This window comes from Macaca fascicularis, chromosome X (genome assembly GCF_037993035.2).
Source record: "Macaca fascicularis isolate 582-1 chromosome X, T2T-MFA8v1.1".
In the NCBI taxonomy this organism is placed as follows: domain Eukaryota; kingdom Metazoa; phylum Chordata; class Mammalia; order Primates; family Cercopithecidae; genus Macaca; species Macaca fascicularis.
In genome coordinates this window covers 109,115,576-109,130,568 of record NC_088395.1, presented here as the reverse complement: position 1 = coordinate 109,130,568, position 14,993 = coordinate 109,115,576, and the positions used below count along the sequence as shown (strand labels likewise).

At 38.6% G+C, this 14,993-nt stretch overlaps 1 protein-coding gene across 6 annotated transcripts in view; it reads right to left on the bottom strand.

The window, feature by feature from the left end:
* Positions 1-14,993, bottom strand: part of GPRASP2 (G protein-coupled receptor associated sorting protein 2) — a 118,814-nt gene that overhangs the window by 34,732 nt on the left and 69,089 nt on the right. The gene's annotated exons all lie outside the window — the stretch shown is intronic.

The window sequence follows — 14,993 nt, the reverse complement described above, 5'->3', positions numbered from 1 at the left end:
AATTAAGGCAGAAATCAAGAAGTTCTTTGAAACTAATGAGAGCAAAAAGGCAAAGTACCAGAATCTCTGGGACGCAGCAAAAGCAGCGTTAAAAGGGAAATTTATAGCACTAAATGTGCACATCGAAGAGCTACAAATATCTCAAATTAACACCCTAACAACACAACTAAAAGAACTAGAGAACCAAGAGCAAAAAAAACCCCAGAGCTGGCAGAAGACAAGAAATAACCAAGATCAGAGTTGAACTGAAGGAGATACAGACATGAAAAACCCTTCAAAAAGTCCATGAATCCAGGAGCTGGTTTTCTGAAAATAATAATAATAATAATAATAATAATAATAATAATAACAACAACAAAATACATAGACCACTAACTAGACTAATAAAGAAGAAAATACAGAATAATCAAATAGATACAATAAAAAATGATAGAGAATATCACCAATGACCCCACAGAAATACAAAAAACTACCAGAGGATACTATAAACACCTCGATCCAAATGAACTAGAAAATCTAGAAGAAATGGATAAATTCCTGGACACATAGACCCTCAAGACTGAAACAGGAAGAAGTTGAATCCCTGAATAGACCAATAACAAGTTCTGAAATTGAGGCAGGAATAAATAGCCTACCAACCAAAAAAAGCCCAGGACTCGACAAATTTACAACTGAATTCACCCAGAGGTACAAAGAGGAGCTGGGACCACTTCTTCTGAAACTATTCCAAACAATTGAAAAGAAGGGACTCCTCCCTAACCCACTTTATGAGGCCAGCATCATCCTGATACCCAAAACCTGGCAGAGATACAACAAAAACAAAAAAACTTCAGGCCAATATCCCTGATGAACATCGATGCGAAAATCCTCAGTAAAATACTGGCAAACAGAATCTAGCAGCACATCAAAAAGCTTATCCACCACGATCAAGTTGGCTTCATCCCTGGGATGCAAGTCTGGTTCAGCATATGAAATCAAATTAACGTATTTTATCACATAAACAGAACCAATGACAAAAACCACAAGATTATCTCAATAGATGCAGAAAAGGCCTCCGATAAAATTCAACATCCCTTCGAGTTAAAAACTCTCAACAGACTAGATATTGAAGGAATATACCTCAAAATAATAAGAGCCACTTACGGCCGGGCGTGGTTGCTCACAACTGTAATCCCAGCACTTTGGAAGGCTGAGGCAGGTGGATCACCGGAGGTCAGGAGTTCGAAACCAGCCTGGCCAACATGGCAAAATTCCATCACTACTAAAAATACAAAAATTGGCCTGGCATGGTGGCAGGTGCCTGTAGTCCCAGCTACTTGGGAGGCTGAGGGAAGAGAATCGCTTGAACCTTGCAGGCAGAGGTTGCAGAGAGCCAAGACTGTGCCACTGCACTCCAGCCTGGGTGATAAAACAAGACTCCATCTCAAAAAAAAAAAAAAAAAAAAAAAAAAAAGGGGGGAAAAGAAAGAAGAGCCATTTATGACAAACTCATAGCCAATATCATACTGAATGGGCAAAAGTTGGGAGCATTTCCCTGAAAACCAGCACAAGACAAGAATACACTCTCTCTCCCCTTCCATTTAACATAGTATTAGAAGTTCTGGTCAGGGTAATTGGTCAAGAGAAAGAAGTAAAGGGTATTCAAATAGGAGGAGAGGAAGTCAAATTGTCTCTGTTTGCAGATGACATGATCGTATATCCAGAAAACCTAGATATAGGTTTTTCATGTTTGTTGGCTGCATAAATGTCTTCTTTTGAGAAGTGTCTGTTCATGTCCTTTGCCCACTTTTTAATGGGGTTGTTTGGGGTTTTTTGCTAAATTTGTTTAAGTTCCTTGCAGATTCTGGATATTAGACTTTTGTCAGATGAATAGATTTCAAAAAATTTCTCCCATCCTGTACGTTGTCTGTTGACTCTGATTATAGTTTCTTCTGCTGTGCAGAAACTCTTTAGTTTAATTAGATCCCATTTGTCAATTTTTGCTTTTGTTGCAATAACTTTTGACATTTTTGTCATGAAATCTTTGCCTGTCCCTACGTTTTGAGTGGTATTACCCAGATTTTCTTCTGGGTTTTTATGGTTTGGGGTTTTACCTTTAAGTCTTTAATCCATCTTAAGTTAATTTTTGTATATGATGTAAGGAAGGGGTCCAATTTCAGTTTTCTGCATATGACTAGACAGTTTTTACAGCACCATTTATTAAATAGGCAATCCTTTCCCTGTTGCTTGCTTTTGTCAGATTTGTCGAAGATCAGATGGTTGTAGATGTGCAGTCTGATTTGTGATATCTCTATTCTGTTCCATTGATCTATGAGTCTGTGTTTGTACCGGTACCATGCTGTTTTGATTACCGCAGCCTTGTAGTATAGTTTGAAGTAGTGTGATGACTCCACCTTTTTTCTTTTTGCTTAGGATTGTCTTGGCTATACTGGCTCTTTTTGGTTCCATATGAATTCTAATGTAGTTTTTGCTAATTCTGTGAAGAATATCAATGGTAGTTTAATAGGAATAGCATTGAATCTATAAATTGCTTTGGGCAGTGTGGCCATTTTCATGATATTAATTCTTCCTATCCATGAGCATGGGATGTTTTTCTATTTATTTGTGTCCTCTCTGACTTTTTTGAGCAGTGGTTTGTAGTTTTCCTTGAAGAGGTCCTTCATTTCCCTTGTTAGCTGTATTCCTAGGTATTTTATTCTCTTTGTAGCCATTGTGAATGGCAACTCATTCATGATTTGGCTTTCTGCTTGTCTGTTGTTGATGTATAGGAATGCTTGTGATTTTTGCACATTGATTTTGTATCCTGACTTTGCTGAAGTTGCTTCCCAGCTTAAGAAGATTTTGGGATGAGGTGATGGGGTTTTCTAGATATAGGATCATGTCATCTGCAAACAGAGACAATTTGACTTCCTCTCCTCCTATTTGAATACCCTTTATTTCTTTCTCTTGACCAATTACCCTGACCAGAACTTCTAATACTATGTTAAATAGAAGGGGAGAGAAAGTGTATTCTTGTCTTGTGCTGGTTTTCAAGGGAAATGCTCCCAGCTTTTGCCCATTCAGTATGATATTGGCTATAAGTTTGTCATAAATGGCTCTTCTTTCTTTTTTTTGTCTTTCTTTTTTTTTTTTTTGAGATGGAGTCTTGTTCTGTCACCCAGGCTGGAGTGCAGTGACACAGTCTCGGCTTACTGCAACCTCTGCCTGCAAGGTTCAAGCGATTATCTTCCCTCAGCCTCCCAAATAGCTAGGACTACAGGCACCTGCCACCATGCCAGGCCATTTTTTGTATTTTTAGTAGCAATAGAATTTTGCCATGTTGGGCAGGCTGGTTTTGAACTCCTGACCTCACGTGATCATTACAGAAATGCAAATCAAAACCACATTAAGATACATCTGATACCAATCAGAATAGTGATTATTAAAGAGTCAAGAAACAACAGATGCTGACGAGGCTGTGGAGAAATAGGAACACTTTTACACTGTTGGTGGGAATGCAAATTAGTTCAATCATTGTGAAAGACAGTGTGGCAATTCCTCAATGACCTAGAACCAGAAATACCATTTGACTCAGCAATCCCATTACTGGGTATATACCCAAAGGAATATAAATCATTCTATTATAAAGATACATGTACATGTATGTTCATTGCAGCACTATTCACAATAGCAAAGATGTGGAATCAACCCAAATGCCCATCAATGATAGACTGGATAAAGAAAACGTGGTACCATATATACCATGGAATACTATGCAACCATAAAAAGGAATGAGATCATGTCCTTTCAGGGACATGGATGGAGCTGGAAGTCATTATCTTCAGCAAACTAATGCAGGAACAGAAAACTCAACACTGCATGTTCTCACTTATAAGTGGGAGCTGAACAATGAGAACACATGGACAGAGGGAGGGGAACAACATACACTGGGGCCTGTCGGGGGAGGGCAGGGGAGGCAAGAGCATTAGGGAGAAGAGCTATTGCATGCCGGGCTTAATACCTAGGTGATGAGTTGACAGGTGTGGCAAACCGCCATGGCACACATTTACCTATATAAAAAAACTTTACGTTATGTACATGTATCCTGGAACTTAAAATTAAATTTAAAAATTTATTAACTTCTCAATAAAAATGAATTACTTGCTCTTGTGATTTTAATTTTAGTTTTCTCTAGGTCTGTATAAAGTGAGTGAATCCACTAAATGCTAGTATTCTAGTTCCTGTGCTGTTACTGTTTCTCCTTATAATTTAATAAACTGATATTTTGAATCCTGTAAACCTTGTAAACTTCCTAAACATGAGCTTTTCCCACACAGATGGATTTTATTTTTCTGTTAATAAGGTTATTGAGCTTCTGAACTGGTATGATCTATGGCCAGATATTGTGTACTTCTTTTAATGCCATCAAGGTACTGAGTGTTATTATGGATGGCTTCTTGACGACATCCAGTAGACCTTGCAACAGAGAGACACATCTGTTGGCCTGACCAACAGCCTTTTCCGTTTTGAAACTCCAAGAAAATTTCAAGGGAATTTTAGAAGAATATTAGTGTCCTTCACCACTAATCAATCTTATTGAAGGAATATGAAAATAAAATTAATTGGAGATGAAATTAACTAGAGAGCCTAACCATGTATGTGAGTTATGGATATAACATCTCACATAAGCCTCAATGCTTATTATAAACTGCAGTAAGTGAACTGTTATGTTTCTAACACCAGAGAGCAGTTACCTCAGAAACACATATGAAAATGACATCATCAATATCAAAAGAGACATGAGAAATTGTTGGAGTAGGGGCATATTATTGAATAAACGATACTGGTATTATGTAGAAAAAAATCCATTTCTATTTTACTCTTCCATTTTCCATTTACCAGCCAAAATTCATTCTAGGTAAATAAGTATTTATTTCTCCTTCCACTCCATTTAAAACACTCACTAAGGCATCTAATCTTCCTGGGATTTGTTCATGTGTATTGGAATTTAACTTGTGTTCCCAAACGACTAGCTAATTATTCCAACACCATTCACTAAACATGCAAAAAAAAAAAAAAAAAAAAAGTTAACATAACAGGCCTGAGATTGCTCTCCTTAGAAACTCCTGCTTGCCAGGATGGCCCTGGAGTGTGGGAACTAGGACTAAGGGAGAATTCCCATCATTCCTAGAGCTGATAAGAATGGCTCACTGTACATAAACTTTTTGTGCAAACAATGTGGTTCATGCAAAATACTTTCTTTCCTTCTTGGATTCTGGAATTTCGGTCTGTGCTAGGCAAAGGGCAGACACATGAAAAGCCCCCAATAAAAATCTTGGGCATTGAGTCTCTAATGTTGTCTTTGGTAGACAAAACATTTCATACATGTTGTCACAATTAATTGTTGGAGGAATTGAGCATATCCCGTGTGACCATACACAGCAAGAGGACTCTTGGAAGCTTGAGCCTATTTTCTTCTAGATTTTGCTCCATGCTTTTTCCCCCTTTGCTGGTTTGGTTTTGTATCCTTTCACTGTAATAAATCACAGCTGTGAGTACAACTATATACCAAGTCCTGTGTGTCCTGCTAGCAAATCATAGAACATGTGGATGGTTGTGAGGACCAACAGCAGACAGAATATTTCACTTTTTTCCATGAATCTGAACTGTCGTCTTAGTATAAAAGTCTATATATGGGCTCTCTGTGTCCCATTTATCTTTTCCTGAGTCAGTTCTACTATTTTAATAACCGTAGGTTAACTAAAAAAATTTTAGATTCCTGCCCAACCTCCAAATTACTTTTCTTTCAAAATTCCTGGACTGTTCATAGGTTTGTATGTGCACAGAAATTTATAAGGATTTGTTGAACCTCTGAAAACCTCTAAACCAAGGACCTCTAAAGGCAAATGGGGAAAACCTAAAAATACTCCACTCATAAGAAAGAAAATAAAACTAGCTAATAAACATCTGAAAATATGTTTAACCTCTTTACTAACATCAAAACAACAGTGCAATACTACATTATCTAATTCCATTAGTAAATGACTTAAAAATTAAAAATATATGCCACTAAGGTCATAAACACATAAAAACAGTATGTTCTAAGCTTACCATCTCTTTCTAAGACAAACTGTCTAGTGTACAGTCCCATCTCAAAGGAAGTATTTACTTGATTCTGAAGCAAGGTGTTTCCACTAACCTGAACCAGCATTCAACACTTGGGCCAGGGATAAACAAAGATACACAGAGAAGGAAGGATCAGGAATGTTAGTGGCAGAATATGAAGATTATCTGAATGGCTGTCCAATCAAACAGTACAAGTTAACCACTGGAGTGAAGGTATAAACACATTAGGTTAGGAAGTGGGCTCAAAAGAAGGTAAAAGTTCACGGAGTTGGTGAGAGGGATCAGGAGTGTCACCATGAAGGGGGTGGATGGCCTTCTAGAAAATATTTGAAGGATGGACAGGCTTTTGATGGACAGACATTATAGGGGGCTGAGGATAACTGGAGGGAAGGGACAAAGTAAGAAAGGTAGCTTCTCCAGGTACAACAAACTGTGTGAATAAGCTACAGTGCAGATAATGAGTGTGAAGAGCTTATTTTAATCTGTAAAGAATATATGATGTATGTGCCACCCTAAAAGGCATTGGGTACAAATGTTTCAGAGATAAGTTTTAAGGTGTCTTTAAGGTACAGACAATCTCTATCTTATACAAACAGTTCCTGAGACTAGAAAAGGAACAAAAGCTATCTAAACTGATTTATTGAGTTCAACATAACAAAACCATAATGAGAAAACTAAAGAATAAAAATAAAATTATAAGGCAATTTCAATCATAAACAATAACGAAAAATTGTCAAGGTGAACCCCACAGTATATTAACAAACAATGATAATAACAAAAATATTGTGATAGAACTCCAATGAGATAGGCATATCCACAATTGTAAATAGGAATATGCATACTTACAGTCAAAGATTTCAGCAACACTGTTTCAATAACAAAAAATAGAGACAATATAAGTAAAGATGTACAATAGAAGACATAAAATTATTAACTGGAGAAGGGCCCAAGATGGCCAAGTATAAACAGCTCTGGTCGGCAGCTCCCACTGAGACAAACACAAAAGGCAGGTGATTTCTGCATTTCCATCTGAGGTACACAGATTTTCTCTGGGTCATTGGGACTGACTAGGTGGATGGCATCACCTATGGAGAACAAAGAAATGCACGGTGGGGCGACAGTTCACCTGGGAGCTCCTTCCCTCAGCCAAGGGAGGTGGTGAGGGACTGTGCTACCTGCCCAGGGTTCTACACTTTTCCCACGGATTTTTGCAATCTGTAGATCAGAAGATTCCTTTGTGTGCTTACACCACCAGGGCCTTGGGTCCCAAGCACAAAACTGGGCAGACCTACGGCAGCTGCACTAGTCAGCAGCGGTTGGGGCAGGCACTGAGCTGTAGGAGTTTTTACATACTCTGGTGGCTCCCAGAACTCCACGGTGGCAGGAGAGCCATCCACTCCCATGGAAAGGGGGCTGAAGTCAGGGAGCCAAGTAGTCTTGCTCAGTAGGTCCCACAAACACAGAATCCCACAAGCTAAGACCCACTGGCTTGGAATCCCCGCTGGACAGCACAACAGCCTGGAGTCTGTGAAAGATGACTGAGTTCCCGGGGGGATGGGCAACCACCATTACTGTGGCTCTAGTTGGCAGTTTTCCACTGCCAGTGCTAGAGAAGCTGGGTGGTTTGGACTGGGTGATATTCCCCACAACACAGCACAGCAGCTATGGAAGATCTTGGCCAGACTGCTTCTTTAAGTGGCACCTGTATCCATCCCTCCTCATTCGGCAAGGCCTACCTACAGGAATTCCTGCAACTCTAACCAAGGTCTTACAGACAGGACTCTCATCTCCCTGGGAAAGAGCACCTTCAGAGAGGGGTGGCCATGGTCTCAGGTTCAGCAGACTTAATCTTTCCTGCCTGCTGGCTCTGAAGAGTCCAGGTGATGTGGACAAGGGGGATTCCCCAAGCACAGCACGCCAGCTCCACTAAGGGGCAGCCAGACTGCTTCCCCCTGATCCCATGCCTCCTGACTGGGTGAGACCTCCCAACAGGGGTAGCCAGACACCTCATACAGGAGAGTTCTGGCTGGCATCAGGTCGGTATCCCTCTGGGACAAAACTTCCAGAGGAAGGGGCAGGCAGCAATCTCTGCTGTTCTGCATGCTCCACTGGTGATACCCAGGCGAACAAGGTCTGGAGTGGACCCTCAGCAAACTGCAGTAGACCTGCAGAAGAGGGACCTGATTGCTGGAAGAAAAACAAACAAACAGAAGGCAACAACAACAAAAACATCAACAAAAAAAGACCCCACAAAAACCCCACACAAAGGTCAACAGCTTCAAAGAGCAAAGGTAGATAAATCCATGAAGATGAGGAAAAACCAATGCAAAATGCTGAAAATTCCAAAAGGTAGAATGCCTCTTCTCCTCCAAATGATTGCAACACCTCTCTAGCAAGTGCACAGAACTGGGCTGAAGCTGAGATGGATGAACTGACAGAAGTAGGCTTCAGAATGTGGGTAATAACAAACTTCATTGAGCTAAAGGATTATGTTCTAACCCAATTCAAAGAAGCTAAGAACAATGATAAAAGATTACAGGAGCTGTTAACTAGAATAATCAGTTTAGAGAGAAACATAAATGACCTAATGAAGTTGAGAAACACAGCATGAGAACTTCAAGCAACACACAAGCATCAAACGCCAAACTGATCAAGTGGAAGAAAGAATATCAGAGCTTGAAGACTATCTTGCTGAAATGAGACAGACAGACAAGATTAGAGAAAACAGTAGGAAAAGGAACAAACAAAACCTCCGAGAACTATGGGATTATGTAAAAAGACCAAACCTATAACTGATTGGAGTACCTGAAAGAGACAGAGAGAATAGAATCAAGTTGGAAAACACACTTCAGGATAACATTCAGGAGAACTTCCCCAAACTAGCAAGACAGGCCAACATTCAAATTCAGAAAATCCAGAGAACCCCAATAAGATACTCCACAAGAAGATCAACCCCAAGACACATAGTCATCAGATTCTTCAAGGTCAAAATGAAAGAAAAATGTTAAGGGCAGCCAGAGAGAAAGACCAGGCTACCTACAAAGGGAAGCTCATCAGACTAACAGCAGATATCAGTGGAAAACCTACAAGCCAGAAGACATTGGGGGCCAATAGTCAACATTCTTGAAGAAAAAAATTTTCCAACCCAGAATTTTATATCCAGTCAAATTAAGCTACATAAGCGAAGGAAAATAAAATCCTTTTCAGACAAGCAAATGCTGAGGGATTTTGTCACCACCAGGCCTGCCTTGAAAGAGCTCCTGAAGGAATCACTAAACTTGGAAAGGAAAAACCATTACCAGCCACTACAGAAACACACTGAAGTACCAACGACACTATGAAGCAACTACAGTAACACGTCTGCAAAATTAATCAACCAGCATCATAACAGGATCAAATTCATACATAACAATATTACCCTTAAATGTAAATGGGGTAAACGCCCCAATTAAAAGACACAGAACGGCAAGCTGGATAAAAAGAGAAGATGCATCAGTATGCTGTATTCAAGAGAAACATCTCATGTGCAAAGACACACAGGCTCGAAATAATGGGATGGAGGAAATTATACCAAACAAATGGAAAGCAGTAAAAAGCAGGGGTGGGAACCCTAGTTTCTGACAAAATAGACTTTAAACCAACAAAGGTCAACAATGACAAAGAAGGGTATTACATAATAGTAAATGGTTCAATTCAACAAGAAGAGCTAGCTATCCTAAATATATATGAACCCAATACAGGAGCACCCAGATTCATAAAACAAGTTCTTAAAGACCCGCAAAGAGACTTAGACCCCCACGAAATAACAGTGGAAGACTGTAATACCCTGCTGTCAGTATAAGACAGATCATTGAGACAGAAAATTAACAAAGATATTCAGGACTTAGACTTAGTTCTGGACCAAGTGGACCTGATAGGTATCTACAGAACTCTCCACCCAAAAACAACAGAAAATACATTTTTTTAGCAGCACACGGCACTTACTCTAAAATTCATCACATGATTGGAAGTACACTTCTCAGCAAATGCAAAACAACTGAAATCATAACAGTCTCTCAGAGCACTCAAGATTAAGAGTTGAGTGAATTGAAACCCACTCAAAACCACACAACTACATGGAAACTGAACAACCTGCTCCTGAAAGACTCCTGGGTAAATAATGAAATTAAGGCAGAAATCAAGAAGTTCTTTGAAACTAATGAGAACAAAGGGACAATGTACCAGAATCTGAGATGCAGTGTTAAGAGGAAAATGTATAACACTGAATGCCCACATCGAAAAGCTAGAAAGATTTCAAATCGACACCCTAACATCACAACAAAAAGGCTAGAGAATCAAGAGTCAACAAACCTCAGAGCTAGCAGAAGACAGGAAATAACCAAGATGAGAGCAAAACTGAAGGAGATAGAGACATGAAAATCCCTTCAAAAATTCAATGAATCTGGGCGCAGTGGCTCACACCTGTAATCCCAGCACTTTGGGAGGCCGAGGCAGGTGGATCACGAGGTCAGGAGATCGAGATCATCCTGGCTAACTCGGTGAAACTCCGTGTCTACTAAAAAAATACAAAAAATTAGCCGGGCGTGGTGGTGGGCACCTGTAGTCCCAGTTACTCGGGAGGCTGAGGCAGGAGGATGGCATGAACCCAGGAGGCGGAGCTTGCAGTGAGCCGAGAGCTCACCAGGGCACTCCAGCCTGGGCAACAGAGCGAGATTCTGTCTCAAAAAAAAAAAAAAAAAAAATCAATGAATCCAGGAGTTGGTTTTTAATATATATATATTTAAAAGTCAATAAAATAGACCACTAGCTAGACTAATAAAGAAAAGAGAAAAGATTCAAATAAACACAATCAGAAATGATAAGGGGGATACCACCACTGACCCCACAGAAATACAAACAAAAAACAAAAAACAAAAAAAACCCACCAGAGAATACTATAAACACCTCTATGCAAATAAACCAGAAAATCTAGAAGAAATGGATAAATTCCTGGAGATATATACCCTCCCAAGACTGAACCAGCAAGAGGTTGAATCCCTGAGCAGACCAATAACAATTTCTGAAATTGAGGTAGTAATAAACAGCCTACCAACCAAAAAAATTTCAGGACCAGATGGATTTATAGCTGAATTCTACCAGAGGTACAAAGGGGAGCTGGTACTATTTCTTCCGAAACTATTCCAAACAATTGAAAAGGAGGGACTCCTCCCTAATTCATGTTATGAGGCCAGCATCATCCTGATACCAAAACCTGGCAGAGATGCAACAAGAAAAGAAAACTTTAGGCCAATATTCCTGATGAACATAGATGCAAAAATCCTCAATAAAATACTAGCAAACCGAATCCATACACAAATCAATAAATGTAATTCATCACATAAACAGAACTAAAGGGAAAAAAAGCACATGATTATCTCAATAGATGCAGAAAAGGCCTTCGATAAAATTCAACACCCCTTCATGTTAAAAACTCTCAACAAACTAGGTATTGAAGGAACACACCTCAAAATAATAAGAGCCATTTATGACAAACACACAGCCAATATCATACTGAATGGACAAAAGCTGGAAGCATTTCTCTTGAAAACCAGAACAAGACAAGAATACCCTCACTCACCACTTCCATTCCACATAGTATTAGAAGTTCTGGCCAGGGCAATCAGGCAAGAGAAAGTAATAAAGCGTATTCAAATAGGAAGAGAGGAAGTCGAATTGTCCTTGTATGCAGATAACATGATCCTATACCTAGAAAACCCCATCAATACAGCCCAAAATCTTCTTAAGCTGATAAGCACCTTCAGAAAGTCTCAGGATAAAAAATCAATGTGCAGAAATCACAAGCATTCATATATACCAACAACAAACAAGCAGAGAGCCAAATCATGAATGAATTCCCATTTTCAATTGCCACAAAGAGAAGAAAATACTTAGGAATACAGCTAACAAGGGAAGTGAAGGACCTCTTTGAGGAGAACTACAAACTACTGCTCAAGGAAATCAGAGAGGAAATGAGTAGATGGAAAAACATTCTATGCTCAAGGATAGGAAGAATCAATATTGTGAAAATGGCCATACTGCCCAAAGCAATTTATAGATTCAGTGCTATTCCCATTAAACTACCATTGACATTCTTCACAGAATTAGAAGAAACAATTTTAAAATTCATATGGAACTGAAAAAGAGCTTGTATAGCTGGGAAAGTCCTAAGTAAAAAGAACAAAGCCAGAGGCATCATGCTACCTGACTTCAAACTATACTATAAGGCTACAGTAACCAAAACAGCATGATACTGGCACAAAAACAGGCACATAGACCAATAGAACAGAATACAGAACTCAGAAATAAAACTGCACATCTACAACCATCTGATCTTTGACAAACCTGACAAAAACAAGCAATGGGGAAAGGATTCCCCATTTAACAAATGGTGCTGGCAGAACTGGCTAGCCATATGCCAAAAATTGAAAATGGACCCCTTCCTTACACCATATACAAAAATTAACTCAAAATGGATTAAATACTTAAATGTAAAACCCAAAACTATAAAAACCCTAGAAGAAGAAAATCTGGGCAATACCATTCAGGACATAGGGACGGGCAAAGATTTCATGACAAAAATGTCAAAAGCAACTGCAACAAAAGCAAAAGTTGACAAATGGGATCTAATAAAACTAAAGAGCTTCTGCACAGCAAAATAAACTATCATCAGAATGAACAGACAACCTACAGAATGGGAGGAAATTTTTGCAGTCCATCCATCTGACAAAGGTCTAATATCCAGAATCGATAAGAAACTAAAATTTACAAGAAAAAACTAAACAACCCCATTAAAAAGTGGGCAAAGGAAATGAACAGACAATTTTCAAAAGAAGACACAAATGTGGCCAAAAAACATATGAAAAAAAAGCTCAACATCACTGATCATTAGAGAAATGCAAATCAAAATCACAATGAGATACCATCTTACACCAGTCAGATTGACTATTATTAACAAGTCAAGAAACAACAGATCCTGGTGAGACTGCAGAAGAATAGGAATGCTTTTACATTGTTGTTGGGAATGTAAATTCATTCAAGCATTGTGGAAGACAGGGTGGCGATTCCCCAAAGACCTAGAATCAGAAATACCATTTGACCCAACGATCCCATTATTAGGTGTATACCCAAAGGAATATAAATCATTCTATTATAAAGATGCATGCACACATATGTTCACTGCAGCAATATTCACAATAGCAAAGATGTGGAATCAACCCAAATGCCCATCAGTGATGGACTGGGTAAAGAAAATTTGGTACATGTACACCATGGAATACTATGCAGCCATAAAAAAGGAATGAGATCATGTCCTTTGCAGGGACATGGATGAAGCAGGAAGCCATTATCCTCAGGAAACTAATGCAGAGAGATAAAACCCAACACTGCATGTTCTCACTTATAAGTAGGAGCTGAACAATGAGAACACATGGACACAGAGGGGGGAACAACACACACTGGGGCCTTTTGGGGGAGGGCAGCAAGCAGGCAGACCATTAGAAAAATGAGTTAATGCATGCCAGGCTTAATGGCTAGGTGATGGGTTGATAGATGCAGCAAACCACCATGGCACACATTTACCTATGTAACAAACCTGCACATCCTGCACATGAACCCTGGAACTTAAAAAATAAAATAAAATAAAATAATTCTGAACCAACCGGGCCTTACTGACATTTATAGAACAATTCACACAATAACAGAAGAATACACATTCTCTTCAATTACACATAGAATATTTATCAAGATAGACCATATTCTGGACCATAAATGAAGTCTCAATAAATTAAAAGGATTCAAGTTACAAGAAGTATATTCTCTGGTTACAATGTAATTAAATTAGAAATCAATAACTGGAAAATCCCCAAATACTTGAGAACTACACAGCATACATCTAAATAACAACTCTTGGATCAAAGAACAAACTCAAAGAGAAATCAGTAAGTAATTTCAAACTGAAGAAAAATGAAAACGCAACACATCAAAATTGTGAGATATAGCTAAAGTAGTATTAGAGGGGAATTTACAGTACTAAAATGCCTATATTAGAAGAGAAGAAAGGTCTCAAATCAATGGCCTCAGTTTCTACTTTAAGTGACCAGAAAAAGTAGAGTGGCTTAAACACCAAGTAAACAAAAGAAATAATAAATATAAAGAGAGAAACAAAGGAAATAGAAAACGGTGAAACAATAAAGAAAATCATAAGACTAAATGCTAGTTCATTGAGATGGTCAATAAAATTGATAACCCTCTAGGCAGAAAAATTTTTAAAAAGAGAGAGGAGTAGACACAATTGGTAACATCAGGAATGAGAGAGGTTAAGTCATCAGATACTCTACAAATGTCAAAAGAATAATAAGAAACTGATTAACATGGCTGCGGTAAACCAGTTACTCACATATATTGCTGGTGGCAGTAAATACTTACAGTACCCCTTTGGAGGGAAATTTGAGAATACCTAATGAAACTACACACATGCACTTACTATTTGACCTACCAGCACCAGACCTAGGAATCTGTGAAGATACACATCCAAACATACACAAATACTGTATATTTTCACAAGGTTATTCCTTCTAGTATTATTTGTAACAGCTTAATATTAGAAACAAATGTCCACTCATAGGAAAGTGAGTAAATAAATTATGGTAGTGACACGATAAAGCACAATGCAGCTGTAAAAAATAATGTGGAAGACATTTATGACTTGGCTTCAAATCTGTAAAATGCAAAAAATATAGAGGTTAATAGGACTAATATAATTTATTTTTTCTAATATATTGTCCTAAAAGATTTTGGTATCATGTGGTTATCTCATAGATCTGAGCTATGACCAAAAGGGTTCAACACCA